Below are 17,500 nucleotides of genomic sequence, written 5' to 3' on the forward strand. Positions count from 1 at the left end.
TGCCTCATCCACCTTTTGCCACCCATTCAATCCGCACGGGTATATGCTAGTTAAACATATTAATTATACATCAAATGGCATTCTCAAATCCTTGGACATTTTTGCATATTCTTGTTTGGATTCTGTCCTGAGTTTCATCGATTTTTATGATGAACACTTTTTTTGGTTTTCCTTTGACTTTGTGCTGTTCAGCGTTGACATGGTGATTCGTGTTTTTTTGACATTGTGAGCAATTTATTGCTTTCACTGGAAGAACAAATTAGCAGTGATACTAAACAACAAACAGTTTCACAAAATAATTTATGGTTATTCCATATATAGGCTATAAGGACTATTTGAAGCATTTATTTTGATGGTGCAGATTTTTCTCGACACCCTCCTTACCCTCATGATCCACAATCCTCCTTCCGCCCCCATAGTTGCATTTACATGCAAATTAGGCCTCTCTATGCTGCAATTTTCACACTTCATCCTTTCAATGCATTCACACTCTTATTGCCTTGCTCGGTCCTTATTTAATCCGGCTCACAAGCGAATCTCTAACGAGCTAAGCTTATGTGTTGACTCTCTCTCAACTGCAGACTCATGCTATGTTCGTTTTTTCTGGCCTTTGCAAATGTGATTCATAGGCCAACAAAAGGATATGTTCCATGGAGAAGTGATTCGGACATCCAGAGTAACATATGATGTGTTCCTGTCTTATTTCACCACTGGACATGATTTTTTTTGAAGAAGGTAACCTTTAAATAATGCTTTATCTGACCCAAAGGTGATTCGAAAATAAAGTGATTGTTCTATTACTTTTTGAGACTTCTAAATGGTTACTAATAATGAATTTATTTTACATCAGCATCGACGATGAAAAACTTCCAATGGTGAGAGGTTATACTTCCTATTAGAACATAATAAAATTGCATATGTGATGGAAATACCCAGGGTCAGGTCAATGGCCAAAAAAAACCATCACTGACCCCTCCCCTTATGAGAGGGGGGGGGGGACTTCCAATTTTTCACCTAATCACCAAATTTGTTTTAGTGTTGATAATACACAGGGTCAGCCCCCCACCCCCCTCCCCAATGAGAGGGAGATGATGACTTACAATTTTCACTTGTACATGAGTAGGGTAAGAATACTGATTCTGGCTCACTTTTCCCCATGTAAATGAATGGGGGATTTTCAGCGATTCATATTTTTTTCCCTAAAAATAAACCCCCTTTTTATCCCAAGGTATATTTATTTGTCTCCCCTTTTAACTTGGAGGTTGAACCTCATTGAATTGAACACCTGGGGGTTGAACAGCTCACTCATTGAACCTATAAAGATTTGTTCATTCTCAAATTCCTTCAATAGTTTAATTTTCTTTGCACAATAATCCCCATCTAAAATATTGACAAACAAAACATTTGAATCTTTATATTTTTTAAGATACCCCTTTTGTGCTATTACGAAATGATAAACTTCTCTTAATGCTCTCATCTGGCCACCTCCTAAGCCACATATCATTTTGAGATTATAGTAAATTGTTTTTTCATTGTTCAATTGATAACCATCAAAGTTTTCAGTCTATTCAAGGATATTCATTTTTTTCTTTACATCCTCTAACTTACTAGTTTTTAAATTAATTCGCTTATTTGTTTTATTTACCTTTGTTTTAGTTATTTTTTCAATAAGACTTATTTGATATTTTTCACATTCATTATGTTTTCCATTTATATACCAAGACTGAGATTTTCTCCACTCTTTAGTTTGATTAATACTTGGTTTAACCATTTATATATTGTGAAAAAACGCGGCGGAAGCCCTTAAAAACCCTAACCCATCTTCCCATCGTTAAAACATAATCTATTTTATACACTCTATCATACAATATCCATATGGAACACAATCTATTCCATTATCTAAAATAAATCTCTTATCATCAAAGGCTCCTAATGCCTTTTTATTTACTTCTTCACTATATATGTTATGTTTATAACTTCTTATTGTATTCATTTTCCTATATTCTTCTTTCTTATTCATCAAACAATTATAATAATTTCTAAAAGTTATTGATTTCTTTATTACATATTTCTTTATTCCCTTTAACCTCTTATCAATCTGTTCACCATACTTATAAGCATATGCCTTTGCTCTCAATCCAATAAACTCACTCATTACTTTTCCACCCAACTCATCCTTAAACTTACCAATAACCTTTTCATTCTTTTTGGAAAATAACTCACTCTTCTTGCTGAAATTACTTGTATCATATACTCCAATATTTTTCTTCATATCTTCATAAACATCATCAGTTTTTATATGTAGGATAAAACTATCAGTATCCATATACAACAATGAAACATTTTCACCATACTCTTTCTTTAAGTCATTATACAAATAATCATACATCAATATCTTTGATAAATCAAGAACTGCTGTTCCAATATAAATTGGTTTATCCATTACAATACTTTCCTTTTTCATATGAATTGCAGAAAAGTTCTCTGAAAAAACCTCTTCTCTCTCAAAACTTGGTTTATTTATCAATCTCGAAGCTTCTTTCCAAGATGTTGCGAATCTAATGTTTTGCCTGTTTCTAACATTTTCCATAGTCTTTCCAAATACAGCATTATTCATTAATTTATAAAAGTCCCCTTCAAATTTTACTTTTGTATTTGCTCTCATATCTGTATTGAATTGAATATACTTTTTCACCCAAGGACTTTGTTTAAATTTTAAAACTCTATGAATTTTAGCTACTCTCAATCCTTCTCTCAAAAACTGTTTTAAGCTTCTCTGATGTAAAACATATCCCTCTTTATCATAGAATGTTGTTAATAACTTTTCTGTTGATTTGCCTTTAATATTAAAACTTTTATGATAATCACTGAACCATTCTTTCTTTGGGGTTTCTTTCTCACATGCAAAAGGAAGGTCTTTATGCTTATTATGAAGAACACTCGGGTACCTCAAATCAACTTCAAAATAATAACCTTCTTCTTCGTCATTCAATTCCTCTTGAGAAGAAATAACAATATTCATCAAAGCCTTTTCATAATCCTTTTCTTCCACCCACTCTAATTTACCATAAGGTAGAGATTGAGACATTGCCCATCCATACAAATTATTAGCATCAAAATACATCAAATAATTACTTTTTCACTATCATAATTTGGGAGATATTTATTATTTGCTTTCACATATCTTTTTGAACATACTTGTGATATTCCACCTCTCTTGGACTTCTCAATCATCAAAAGCATATCAACATCACTGATTAAATCTATATCTTGTTTTGTCATTTTCAACATTGCACTCCAAGCTAAACCAGGAGCTGTGAAATAGTGGGCAGGGTCTAATCCATAACAATTTTTATTATGACAGAGTGTTCTAAAAGCCTCAAACACATCAGCTAACAATAAAACATCTGTTTTTAGATATAAATCATGATATTCTCCAAGGTTCTTTATCTTTAATATTTTCCATATTTCTTGTGCGTGTTTATATTCCTTATCACTTATCTCTTCTTCATAAAGGTTATTATAGAAACTTTCTTTTGAAGGAAGTTGTGTTTCTTTAAATCTCATAAATGAATCCATATAATCATAAGGATAAATTCCCTTACTTGTAAGAATTTTCTCTTTACTTTGAATTTCATTCCTTGTTTGAATTTCCTCTCTCGTAAGAATTCCTTCTTTAATCAGAATTTCATCTTTATTCTGAATTTCCTCTTTAGTTCGAATTTTCTTTATAATTAGAATTTCATCTTCAGTTAGAATTTCTTCATTAATTAGAGTTTCCTCTTTACTTTGAATTCTCTCTTTAATCTGAATTTCCTCTTGAGTGAGAATTTCCTCTTTTGGAAAGAATGAATTAAGATTTGGAAAAGAGTCCGTGGAGCTTAGATTTGATGCGAGGTAGGCCAGTGGTGTTCCCATAAACTTGTAAGAATCTAGAAACCTAATACGAGTTAAAGGTTTTGTGAATATCATTTTTGAAAATGAAATATACTTTTGACTTGTGTTTGTTATGGCAGAAATATTCCCTGGTGTTTTTGAAAGTTCATTTATAAATAGATGTGTATCATAGTTGGCGCTGTTGTGAAGAAAGACTGGAATAAAAGAAGGTAATTTATAATTAAGATTACAACAGGAATGAGCGGGACCTCTATATTTACCAGTAAGATGACAATGGTCTCTAACTTTAGACTCCTTAATTTCCCCCTCACAAATATGACAGATATTGTTCATTCTAAATTCTAATTTTTCTTCTTTGGTTAATTTCATCGGTTCATTTGTTTCTTTCATTAATTTAGTGAGTCTTATACAATCCTTTTCTAATCGTTTTACAAACTCTTGTGAAGCATTTTTTCCACGATAATGTTCAAGTTTGTTATACTTTTCTCCAACAGATGATTTGATATAATAACAGAAACCACAAGGAATATGTTTTTGATATTTATTTGTATATGGTTCTTTTGGATTAGGAGAAGCAGTATTTATCTTTTTAAGGATACATTCAAAATCAGCGTATATCACAAATGGGTGCATGATAGATTTATTATAATCTTCAAAATAAATCTTTTCACCAGGTTTAGGCATTGTAATTACAGCTGATTTATGATTACTGCAATATTTTGAATGTTGTTCTAATCGTTCTTTTGTATGAAATGAATTAAGACATCGCTTACAAGGATATATTTTGTTTGCTGTTCTGAATACCTGAGAAGAGATTAATCTTGATAAATTATTGATGTATGTGTAATGTGAATTCTTTCCAACACTAAAATATAAAAGGTCAATGTGTGTTTCTTCATTTTTATAGTTGTTTGAAATTTTTAATATTTGAACTTTGTTTGTATCCGTTAATCCATATGCATTAATAGAAAGATTATTCTTTTTCTCAAATTTAGGAATATCTGTTAGTGGCATTGGGAATTTAAAATCTTTAATGTCCAAGGTATTCTCATATTTCATATATTGTTTTACTCTTTCTGAATTACATTTTGGTGGATGAAAGTGAGCAAGAACAGACCAGAGAAAACATTTATTATCATTGTTCTTAATATTAACAACTGCCTTCTTTCGTTTTATTTCTTTTGGTAATTCAATATAAGAAGAAGCTTTAAGAGGGTTTGATTTTAGAATGTGTATATCTAAAAAGATGATTTTTTTAATATTGAATCCACTTCCTACCACTGTATTATCAACATCCTCCTCTTGTCTTGATAGTTCTTCATAAACCCCACTATTCAAAAAATCTTGAAATGATGTTATAAAATGAAGACCTGTTCTCATATAAGGAGTATGTTCTTCATCTTGTCTTTTCATATTCATTTTCACTCCCATATAAAACTTTAAAGTTTTCATTTCTTTTAATGACTTTTTAATAAATTTTTCAACATCGGGTTTCACTATTTCAATTGATTCAGCTATTGATGATGGACCGGGTTCTCCAAATTGAAAAATCCTTATTTTTATATGCCCTTTAAATGCCCCATCAGTGTTTTCAATATAATAGTCTCCCTTTACTTTAAACTCATTTTTCTTGTGTTTTTGTGATTGAAGATGTTTATTATAACTACTCTTCAAAACATCCTTTGAACAGATATCACAATGTTTTCTTTCCAACTCAAGAGGAGATATTTGATGAAATAGATTAAATGTGTGTTTGTTGGTTCGGAGGTGTTTTCTATAATGTTTATATTCGTGATTACAAACATCGCAGTACGTTGTATTCACCATATTTATAGAATAAAACTTTGCTTTAACTAAAATTTTCTTGATGAAAATTTCGTTTAATTTATAGGTGAATCTGTGCTTAAAAACATTTTATCCTCCAACTTTTTCACTTAATAAATACAATGTTTCAAGACACAAAAGACAAGTTTCAATCAATCTCTTCATCTGTTAAAGATACTGAGAAATATGTCAAGGATGTAAAATTGAACAAAGATAAATATAACAACTATTGGATAAAAACTATTATGGTAAATAATATGAGTTCTTCAATTTCCTTCAGTGGAAGGGCTTTTAGTATACCTGGTAGAACATCAATTAAAGTATCTCTAACAAAAGTTTCTCCTCTCCTTCTAGTAATATATTCAAAACTAGAAAAAGCAATGAAACAAGAAAAAGTATCAAAGAACAAAAACCTTATGGATGAAGCTTTAGAAAGAAAAGATAAGACCATCTGTAATATGCAAGGAGAAATTTGTATTTTTTTCAACAACCCTAAAGATGTAAATCCTGATGAAATAAAGGATGTTAATATATCAGGTGAAATGACATTTCGTTCAATAGTAGTTAACGATAATTTTAAAATTACCTTTAATATAAAAAATGTTGTCGTTGAATCTGATAATGAAAAAAGTATATCGATATCGATGGTAATATACAACTGAAAGTATAGATGAATTTCAGTTTAAGTAAAGTTTTACTTTATAAATATGCTCGACTTTCCTGATTCTCCATATGACAAATTTGAGAATTGTCCTGCGTGTGAAAGACGGGGATTAAACACAGAGTCAAAAGCCTATAAACAATGTATATTCTGTGATTATCTTCTAATTAATGATAATAAAAAATATAAAAAGGAAAATAATTCTTTTAGATTTACACCAAAAATGAATTACTTTACAAGATTGATTAGAGAAATGAATGTAAAGTATGAGGATGATAACACACCTTTCCTTACAAGGGAAGAAACTGAACGTATAAGAGAAATGTTCAAAGGATTGTTGTTGTATATTATTCATGGATGTAATTTTCAGGGAAATATCAACACAAGATATTGTATAAATAAAATAATGGATTATCTTGAAATTAAACCTGAACTTAGGATAAAATATAGAGTTTCTAAAAAAGCCAATAATAAATTAAATAACCTGTTTTTCAAATATATAAATGAATGATTTTTTACCTATTTGGGAAAATAAGATAAAATTTAACAACCATAAAAATCTCCCAAATTCATTAAGATGTCTCATAGTTGGTTCAAGTGGATGTGGAAAAACCTGCTTACTTTTAAAAATGCTCCTCACTCCCAACTTTTTAGATTATGACAATTTAATAATTTTCACAAAGTCGAGTTTTCAACCAGAGTATCAACTACTCTCACAAGGTTTTAATGCTGGTCTTCAAAAAGAAGATATAATCGGTTTATTTAAACGTCAAAAAAACCTAAATGATTATAACATTGAAGATATAATTCAACTATTTTGTGATACACAGAGATGTAAAAAGAAATCAAATCTTATAACTTGTATTCTTAGTGATAATACGGATGATATACCGTCTCCCCAAGATTTGGATAAATCAAAAAAGAACCTCGTTATCTTTGATGATTGTGTTAATGAGAGAAACCAAACGGTAATGGACAGCTACTACACAAGAGGGAGACATTCTTCTTGTAATTGTATTTATCTTAGTCAATCGTACTTTCAACTTCCTCGTCGTTCCATCAGAAACAATGCTAATACTTTTATTTTATTCAAGTTAAATTCAATAGATATCAATAATTTTTGGAGAGATAATTGTTCTACATTATGTAGTAAAAAGAAATTTGAGGATTACATGAAGCACACGACTGAAAAATATAAATATATTGTTGTGAAACAAGATGAGATATTAAGGGATATATTTTTTGTTTTATAAACAATTACATATATAAATGACAACTATTATTATAAATCTTGTGGGTAAATCTGCTTCTGGAAAAAACTTTCATAAATCAAGGTTCTTGTGTAGTACAAATGAGAATATTGTAAATTTACTTAAAAAACACCCCGTGATACGCATTGTAATGTTAATAAAGAATTTGATGAAATATTTAAAGAAAAGGATTTATTTGAACACATCTACTTGAATGATGAAGAAAAGGAAAATTTCCCTGTTAATCTTTACAATTCATTAAATGATATTTTACAATAAATAAATGGATACAAAAGAAAGAGCAAGAAGATTTAAGGAACATCAAGAGTTGGTTTCAAAAGTTGTAAAACAACAGGAAGACATAAAGAAGAAACGCAGACAGAAACTAACGGGCGAAGAAGTATTTGAAAGAAAACAAGAGAAATTTTTTAAACCACTTTTAAAAACTTCCCAAGAAAAAATGAAAGATGTTTCCACAGTTCCCACAGTAGAATATACTCCCAGAAAGCTCCAAATGTTAAAAGATTTCAGTCAAATGACGGAGGAAGAATTAGAGCATATTGGAGAATTAGAATATGATGATGAAGGTTTATTTCAACAACTGGAAGAGATTAATCAACCCCCTGATTATATTGTGAATGCTGTTCAAAACAATGAATATTCAGCGGATTCAAAAACCAAAGCAGGACTCATTCCAACAGAACAACCAGCAATATTTCATCTTGTTCAAGAAAAGGTATTGATATTTAATGATGAATTAAGGTTCTTAAGTTCTGCTCAACCCCCTGTTAAACTAACTCCGAGATTAATGTTTCTTCTCACAAAAGATGGAAGACAAGGTTCAACTGTGAGGGATGAATCAAAGTATATTGATAAACCATTGGATATGGAAAATAATGACGATAGAGTATATATTGATTTGCTGAACACTCCAAATTATAAGGTTATTCTTTCTGGTAAAAGTAGGAAGAATGAGAAGGAGAAACACATTATTCAGGCTTTAAGTATCCTTGGTTCAGGTATTAGTTTTCTTCCAAATGACCCATCGCAATTAGTTAATAGACTGTTATTGTTGTTAGGTAGTAAGAAGGCTGGAAATAACAATTGTTTTAATGAAGCATCAGCCATTTTAGACCAGTTGATGAACATGAAAATAATTAATAAATCTCAATATAAAGACATTTTATCTCATATTAAATAAGATGAGAAGCACAATCCTGAGTTTTAATTTCACAACAAGCGACCACACATCTTCATTCCCATACCCACTACAACTTGACACAACAAAAGAATATGAGGCATCTTTATTGTCCATGGAAACTTATAATACCTTATTTAATATAACCGAGAAAAATGACAAGTTTAGTTATAATCCGGGAAGTGGATACAACGCGATAACAGTCTCACCGAGAGCATACGAGATTTCTCAAATATCTTCCGAAATTGCTCGTCTTATGAAAGAACAGGGTGATGAACCAAAAAATATTGTTATAAACATTCAAAAACATACTTCAAAATCAACGATTAAAGTTAAAAATAACTACAAGGTTGATTTCACAATTGATAATTCATTTAGAGAGTTATTAGGTTTCTCCTCAAAAAAGATTGAAACTAATGGGACGTTTTACAGTGATAATGTCATTCAAATATCCTCAGGAATAAATTCGGTGTTAATTCACTGTGATTTGATTGATGGTGCTTATAATGATGGAAAAAAAACAAATACAATATTTTCATTCAGCGCATACTCAACCCCAATTGGTTATAAATTCAACATGGAACCTAAAAATTTGGTTTATCTACCTGTGTCAGGAAAAACCATACACAGAGTAAATTTTAGGATAACCGACCAAGATAATCGTGTGATTTCTTTTAATGGAGAAGTTATATCCATCAGAATTCACCTACGTGAAGTTTTTCAATAAAGAAATACGATGGTTATTGTGAGGAAGCACGAGTTGGGAAAATATAAAATAATTACAGGGATGGGATGTTCCTTTCCCCGTACTACAAGGGTGAAGGTATGTATCTTGGTAGAGGATACTATAAACCTAAGAGACAAAGGGGTGTCGGACATCAATTTAGAGGAGATGGGATAATTGATACTCTCATGGGTATTGGTTCAACTATTCTTAAACATAAAGACCTAATTGGTTCAACTGCTTCTGCTGTGGGAAATGTAGCAGGTGCTGTAAAGAGTATAAAAGATGCTCAGAAGGAATCTCATAAATTACAAGCAATAAAAGAAATTAAGAAAGGTAAAACTCAGTTGTCCCCCCAAGAACGACAGAAAATAATTCAAATACTTGGAACAGGGTTTCAAAAGTTTTAACATCTTTTTTCCTAAATAAATACAAGTATGGAAGCAATTGATAGTATCTATGATTTGGATGATACTATTATTATCTCAAACTCCACTAAAAAGAAGATTACTTCAAGGTAAATGCAATAACTGGAACAGACTGGAATACAAATGGTACAAAAAGTTTTGAAATAAATAATCAACAAACCTATTTGAATCTCTCCGAAAGTTTCTTGTTGTGTAAATTTAAATTCACTAAGGCTGGGAATAACACAAACGCTACACTTGTAAATGATTTCTTCTGGAAAATGTTTGATAGTGTGCGATTGTATATTGGAACACAAGAAGTTGAAGCGGTTGATTATGTCTCTGCTGTATCTGAAATGATGAAATTTACACTCTATACATTCAGTGATAGAATGGGAAAGGGGTCTGTCGAAGGTTTTATTCCTGATATGTCAACGGGAACAAACACAGACCCTGGATATATTCAAAGGAAAGGAATGTATAATGATGATACAAAAGCAGAAAATAGTTTTACTGTGGCAGTTCCTCTTAAAGGTATATTTGGATTTTGTGATTATGATAAAGTTCTGTATGGTCTTAAAATTAGATTTCAACTACAAAGGAATGATAATGAAAATAGATTGCTTTTTGGTGTTGGTAGTGCTTTTGGTGAACAGAATAAATTTGTAATTGAGGAGATGAGTTGGTATATCAGTGAATATACTCCTAATCTTAAAACAGAAGAGATGTTGAATCGAAGACTTAACTCAAAGAAACCACTCAGTGTATCATACCTCAAAAGAAGATGTCAACACGTTAAACTCAATCAAACTACTTACACGTGGAATTTGGGTGTTCTGGAAGGAAAGCCACGATATCTGTGGATGATTTTTAAAAAGCCAGATGGTGATACTGCGACTGATAAGAATAATGCATTGAGTGATAATGCTAAGGTGAAACAACTTCGCGTTTCTCTAGATGGAACATTTTATCCACGAGATAGATTGGAAATTAATTGGGAAAAAATGATTTTGCTGAAGCATACAAGTCTTACCAAAAGGTGTGTGAAAGTAATGGAAATAAAGAACCTATTTTGGATATGACAGCATTTAAAAGTTTGTATACAATCTATGCGTTTGACCTGAGCGCTCAAAAGGAAACTATAAAGTCTAATCGAGTGGATACTTCCCTATACATTGAAAGAGGAGAGAGTGAAGAAGTTGATACATATTGTTTGCTTTTGGAAGAAACAGAATTGCAGATTAATACAGATAATGGTGTGATGATTAGTCTCACATAATTTTTTGTTAAATAAATGAGTGGCAAAGTACCAACTGGGGTATATGTTAATCAAATCAATCTTCATAAACTATCATCTTGTGTTCAAAATCAAAAGCCTTGTACGATTAACGTTAATACAATTCAGAGAAAAGGAGCAGTAAGAATTGATGTTTTGCTCACAAGAGAACAGGTTAAAATCTTGAATGACACTGGCTCACTTAAAATTAAAATGACAAAACCAATGTTGAAAAAATATTCAATAAGAGAGACGAGTGGAGGATTTCTCCCATTTCTAATTCCTTTATTTGCTGGTTTAAGTGCGGTTGGAGCATTGACGGGTGGTATTTCAACAGCGGTCAAAACTGCCAACGAAAGGAAGGCTCAACTCCAGGCTCAAAAAGAATTGGAAAGACATAACAAAGAGTTGGAGAAACAAATTAGTGGAAGTGGTGTAATTGTAGATTTTGCTGAAAAACTTGAAGGTCTGCCTGATAAAGCGAGATTGTTAGTTGGAGATATGCTTTCTTCTATAGCACAAGCAGGTGTAAAATTAACGAAAAGAGGTAATGGATTATATCTTTCTAATAAATAAATGAGCATTGATGAGTGGTTGAAAGAATTTGGAAAGAATACAACATCAAATTTACAACTTGCCAAATATTGTAAGAAATTAAAAATTCATAATGTGGTTATTTGTATGAGAGATGAATTAACAAATGTGCCGAAACATACAAAGAATATTATTATGAACTTAGAAGATAATAATGGGAACGGTTCTCATTGGGTTTGTATTTTTAATAATCAAGACAAATATTATTTTGATAGTTTTGGTCTTCCACCACCTGTTGAAGTCATAAAATTCTTACAGAATGGTGTTTATCAAACATTTCAAGTCCAAGAATTAAATTCCAAGTGTTGTGGTCAATTATGTCTATATGTGTTATTTCAACTCAACAAAAATAAAAAATTTTATGATATTATTTTTAATCTAATATAAATGACTTATGTTGGTAAAGATGGTTCTATCTTTGGTGTATCTCAAGAACTGGATATTGATTTATCAAATTATTATACAAAGGCACAGGCTGAACGACATAAATATAATATAAACAAAAATATCAACATGAAAAATGCTTATAAATTAAAAAATTATCCAAGCCCGACTGACGCGAATGACTTGGTGAGATTGAACGATTTATCACAATATATATACTTAAATAAAACGGCTGTGTATTCCAAAGATACAGAAGTGTTGATATTATCTCCAGGTCATACAGAATTCACAGTTCGAATTAAGATAAATTTTTATAAAGAAGGGCGTATCGTTTGTATGAGAATAGAACAATGGGGGTATGATATGAATGATTTAGGGTATAATTGGTCATTTAAAATTAACCTCGAAGACCTGGAACAATTAAATCAGTCTCGTAAGGAAGAATATTATCCACTTGGTATTGAGAATGAGTTTTGTGGGGCTACGATTAGTAAACAACAAATAAAAGAATTTAATAAGGGTAAATATAATAATGGTTTTGCCCTTGTTTATCTCATGAAAACAGAAAAAACAGGATTATATATAATAAGTAAGGAAATACAAAATGATTTAACTATGGGAAGATGGGGAGGTGTTTCGTGCCATAATATTATTCTAACATATATTTCTAATACATAAATGACAGCAAGAAGGCTTCAAGAAAATTATCATTTCTGTGTCCAAGCATACCTTCAAGAAAAGGGTATTCGGTATTTTAATAAATATGTTCTACAACATAAGAATGAGGTATTTTCAATAAAAGATTGGCATTATGCTGATGTTGATAAACCGACAACTTTAGATTTAATTAGAATGTTAAATAATGAAAAAATTATAAGGTTAAGAAAAGGTAAGGCTCTTTTAGAAATTCAAAAGAAATTTTATTGGTTTCCTGTTGTAAAAAAAATTATTTTGGATACAGGAATAACAAGAAATCCTGATGAATATATGTATAATATTCTATGGGGTGTAAACGATTCAAGGATAGTAAGGGATGAGGAAGGAGTTGAAGAAGAGAGGGAAGAGGAGGAAAAGGAGAAGGAGGAGAGGGAGAAGAAAGAGAAGGAGGAAAAGGAGAAGAGAGAGAAGGAGGAAAGAGAGAATAGAGGGATGAAGAGAGAGAGAGAGAGGGAGAAGAAAGAGAAGGAGGAAAAGGAGAAGAGAGAGAAGGAGGAAAGAGAGAATAGAGAGAGGGAGGAAAGAGAGAAGAGAGAGAGGGAGAAGAAAGAGAAGGAGGAAAAGGAGAAGAGAGAGAGGGAGGAAAGAGAGAGAATGAATAAATATCAAAATATGGAAACCAGTGAGATTCAAAAAAGATTGGTGGTATTACAGAAAATAACTCAACCCACCGAGGAGGAAAACAAAGAATTGACAAGTCTATTTGCAATATTTTCTTCAAGACTATTGACATCGTCAAGCTATTCATTTTAATTCAAGTTTTTCTTAAATAAATGGAGGAGAGAGTGAAGGCATTTCTAAGGATTCTTTATGTTTTAAAAATTAAGATTCAAATGTGCATGTTGGAAACTAAAAAGGTTTTTGCACTCTGCAGGAATTTTTCTCATAAATAAATGAGTTATTGTCTCAAATGTAAAAAGAAAACTAATACTAAAAATATTTCATATATTAAAAGTAAAAATAACAGGGTTATACAAAAAGGTATATGTTCGGTGTGTGGTTCAAAAAAATCAATTTATCTCCAAACACAAACTCGGAGGAGATATACAAAAGTTTTTATCAGGAAGTAAATTTACAACTACTGGAATACCAGGGGAATTACATCTTCCAGGGTATTCTTTCTGTGGTCCAGGCACAAACTTGGATAAAAGATTAGATGAGGCAGACAATCCTAAATCCTGGAGTAAACCAATCAATAGAGTTGATGAAGTGTGCATGAGACACGATATTGATTATGGAAATACCACAACGTTGGAAGAAAAGCATGAAGCCGATAGAGAAATGTTGTATAATTTGTCTCTGATACAAAATCCAACCTTGAGAGAAAAAGTTGATAGGTTCATCGTGAAGAAGATGATTAGTGCTAAATTGAAACTTGGACTTGGAAATTCAAAAAACTTATAGGCTCTAATGATGCCATTAAGACTGAAGAGCAATTAGCTGATGAATTACATAAACCAATATTCACAAAGTTTCAGAGAAGGAAAGTTTATTCCAAGGAAGTTGATTATATCTGGTCTGCTGATTTGATTGAACTCAATAATGATAAGGGGTACAAGTATGCTTTAACCGTTATTGATTTGAGGAGTAGATATGCGTGGGTTGTCCCTTTAAAAAACAAAACAGGTAATACTCTTATGTTAGCTTTTCAACAGATATTTAATAAAAGTAAGAGAAAACCTAAAAAATTGTGGACTGATGAGGGTAGAGAGTTTTATAACAAGACATTTATGAATATTCTAAAAAATAACAGTATTACATTATACAGTACCTTTAATGAAGGGAAGGCAGTTGTTGTTGAACGTTTTAATCGTACCTTAAAAGAGAGACTATATAAAAAATTCACACAACTCGGTTCACAACAATGGTCATCTTTTATTCAGGATATTGTGGATAAGTATAATGACACGATTCACACGTCAACAAATATGAAACCATCAGAAACATTTACAAAATTAAAATATGAAAAAGAGATTAATGTCAGAAAACCTAAGTTCAAAGTTGGTGATATCGTAAGAATATATAGGTGGAAATCTCATTTTGAAAAGGGTTTTACTGAACGATGGACGAAAGAACTTTTTAAAATTGTTGATGTAATAGATACGGTTCCTTGGACTTATAAAATATATGATTTGGAAGGGGAAGAGATTTTAGGTTCATTTTATTCACAGGATTAACAAAAGACAAAACTAAGCAGATAATACACCTTTGTGAACACTAGAGGGACAAGTCCGAGGTGTACAAGTATATAATGTGTGTCAAGGGGTGGACGTTCTTAGATCTGTGAACCCCAAACACAGAATCCTCAACTGAATAGTCAAGGCTTAACTTTTGTTTGTGTGTGTGTGTGTGTGTGTGTGCAATGGGAGCAATAGGTTGGCGCTTCACTCCCTCCTACTATACACCGTTGTGGACACTCGAGGGCCAAGTCCGAGGTGTATAACAGTATATAATGTGTGTCAAGGGGTGGACGTTCTTAGATCTGTGAACCCCAAACACAGAATCCTCAACTGAATAGTCAAGGCTTAACTTTTGTTTGTTGATGTGTATGTGTGTGTGTGTGTGTGTCCCAACCCTCACATTCAAAATCTCAACCCCAACCCTCACATTCAAAATCTCAACCCCAACTCAATCCTCACCCAACACAATGTCTTTTTCAAAATGAGATTTCCACCTATATATATATATGTATATATTTTACGTTTTTTTTTTTTTTTCTCTTCTTCCAATTCTGTCTTTTAAGGCTTTCAGGTTTGATAACATAGAAAGAGGGAGTAAGAACTTTCTTGATAGGTTTAAATCCCAAAGAGTGGTAGCATTTCAAGTCTTCAAAATAAACCCAACTTTCCAAGTCTCCAAGGTAGTTATTTAAACCATCAAGGCAGAACTCATTTACTGATTTTTTTCAAAATTTGTGAGTCTCCAAGGTAGTTCCCATATTTAGAACCATCTTGGCAGAACCCTTTTCCTGAGTCTCCAAGGTAGTTATTTAAACCATCAAGGCAGAACTCATTTACTGATTTTTTCAAAATTTGTGAGTCTCCAAGGTAAAACTTGTATTCTGGCTCATCAACGTATAACTTGTTCAGTGGGTATTGTCTTGATAACTCACAATGAGTACTATTGCTGTAAAACTCTTTTTCAGGATTTTACTGGTCTCCAAGGTATAACTCTTTGGTTGGGTCATCAAGGACGAACTCGTTCTGTAGGTCTTGGTCGCTCATAAGGTCTTCAACCAAGCCAACAATTTCGCCCCAAGTTGTAGCAAAAGCAGTATTTTCATTTTGTATTTCAGACACAATTTCCTGTGAAAGAAAATAATAATGTATTAATTAAGTTATTTAATTATTAAATGAGTATGCTTCAATCAAAGTTTGAAAATAGGAAAATAAAAATCTTACCTCAACAGATAAGAGGTTTGAATCCAGTTCATCAACTTGAAGGTTTAGTTCCATACAAGACAGAGAGTTCCAAGGAACACCAAAGTCATCCCACTCAAGGTCTTGGTCGCTCATAAGGTCTTCAACCAAGCCAACAATTTCCCCCCAAGTTGTAGCAAAAGCAGTATTTTCATTTTGTATTTCAGATACAATTTCCTGTGAGAGAAAATAATAATGTATTAATTAAGTTATTTAATTATTAAATGAGTATGCTTCAATCAAAGTTTGAAAATAGGAAAATAAAAATCTTACCTCAACAGATAAGAGGTTTGAATCCAGTTCATCAACTTGAAGGTTTAGTTCCATACAAGACAGAGTTCCAAGGAACACCAAACTCATCCCACTCAAGGTCTTGGTCGCTCATAAGGTCTTCAACCAAGCCAACAATTTCCCCCCAAGTTGTAGCAAAAGCAGTATTTTCATTTTGTATTTCAGATACAATTTCCTGTGAGAGAAAATAATAATGTATTAATTAAGTTATTTAATTATTAAATGAGTATGCTTCAATCAAAGTTTGAAAATAGGAAAATAAAAATCTTACCTCAACAGATAAGAGGTTTGAATCCAGTTCATCAACTTGAAGGTTTAGTTCCATACAAGACAGAGAGTTCCAAGGAACACCAAAGTCATCCCACTCAAGGTCTTGGTCGCTCACAAGGTCTTCAACCAAGTCAACAATTTCGCTCCAAGTTGTAGCAAAAGCAGTATTTTCATTTTGTATTTCAGATACAATTTCCTGTGAGAGAAAATAATAATGTATTAATTAAGTTATTTAATTATTAAATGAGTATGCTTCAATCAAAGTTTGAAAATAGGAAAATAAAAATCTTACCTCAACAGATAAGAGGTTTGAATCCAGTTCATCAACTTGAAGGTTGAGTTCCATACAAGACAGAGAGTTCCAGGCAAGCACACAGCACACCATTGCCAGCAAAAACAAATGTTTAAAATGGAGCCTGGGTTTGAAGCTTTTATAGAGAAAGACTGGTGGGTGTGGTTTCCTTTGGAAATTCCCTGGGCAAGCCGAGGCAAGCCTTCATTGGGAAATTTTTCAAAACCATAACATCCTGTAATTTTCTAGTGATTTCTTTGTGAGTCAGAGATGAACTGGAAATGATGTAAGAGTGG

At 31.9% G+C, this 17,500-nt stretch overlaps 1 long non-coding RNA gene across 1 annotated transcript; it reads right to left on the bottom strand.

The window, feature by feature from the left end:
- Window positions 1-16,111: 16,111 nt before the first annotated feature.
- LOC147007065 (uncharacterized) lies at window positions 16,112-17,092 on the bottom strand. The gene is made up of 4 exons (XR_015054417.1): window positions 16,914-17,092; window positions 16,625-16,817; window positions 16,334-16,528; window positions 16,112-16,237 (listed from the first exon to the last, which is right to left on the bottom strand). It is a non-coding gene; the product is annotated as an uncharacterized LOC147007065 (long non-coding RNA).
- Window positions 17,093-17,500: the final 408 nt, after the last annotated feature.

This window comes from Eptatretus burgeri, unplaced genomic scaffold (assembly GCF_056783735.1).
Source record: "Eptatretus burgeri isolate ZD-2024b unplaced genomic scaffold, Ebu_testis_v1 Ebu_testis_scaffold_808, whole genome shotgun sequence".
Taxonomy (NCBI): domain Eukaryota; kingdom Metazoa; phylum Chordata; class Myxini; order Myxiniformes; family Myxinidae; genus Eptatretus; species Eptatretus burgeri.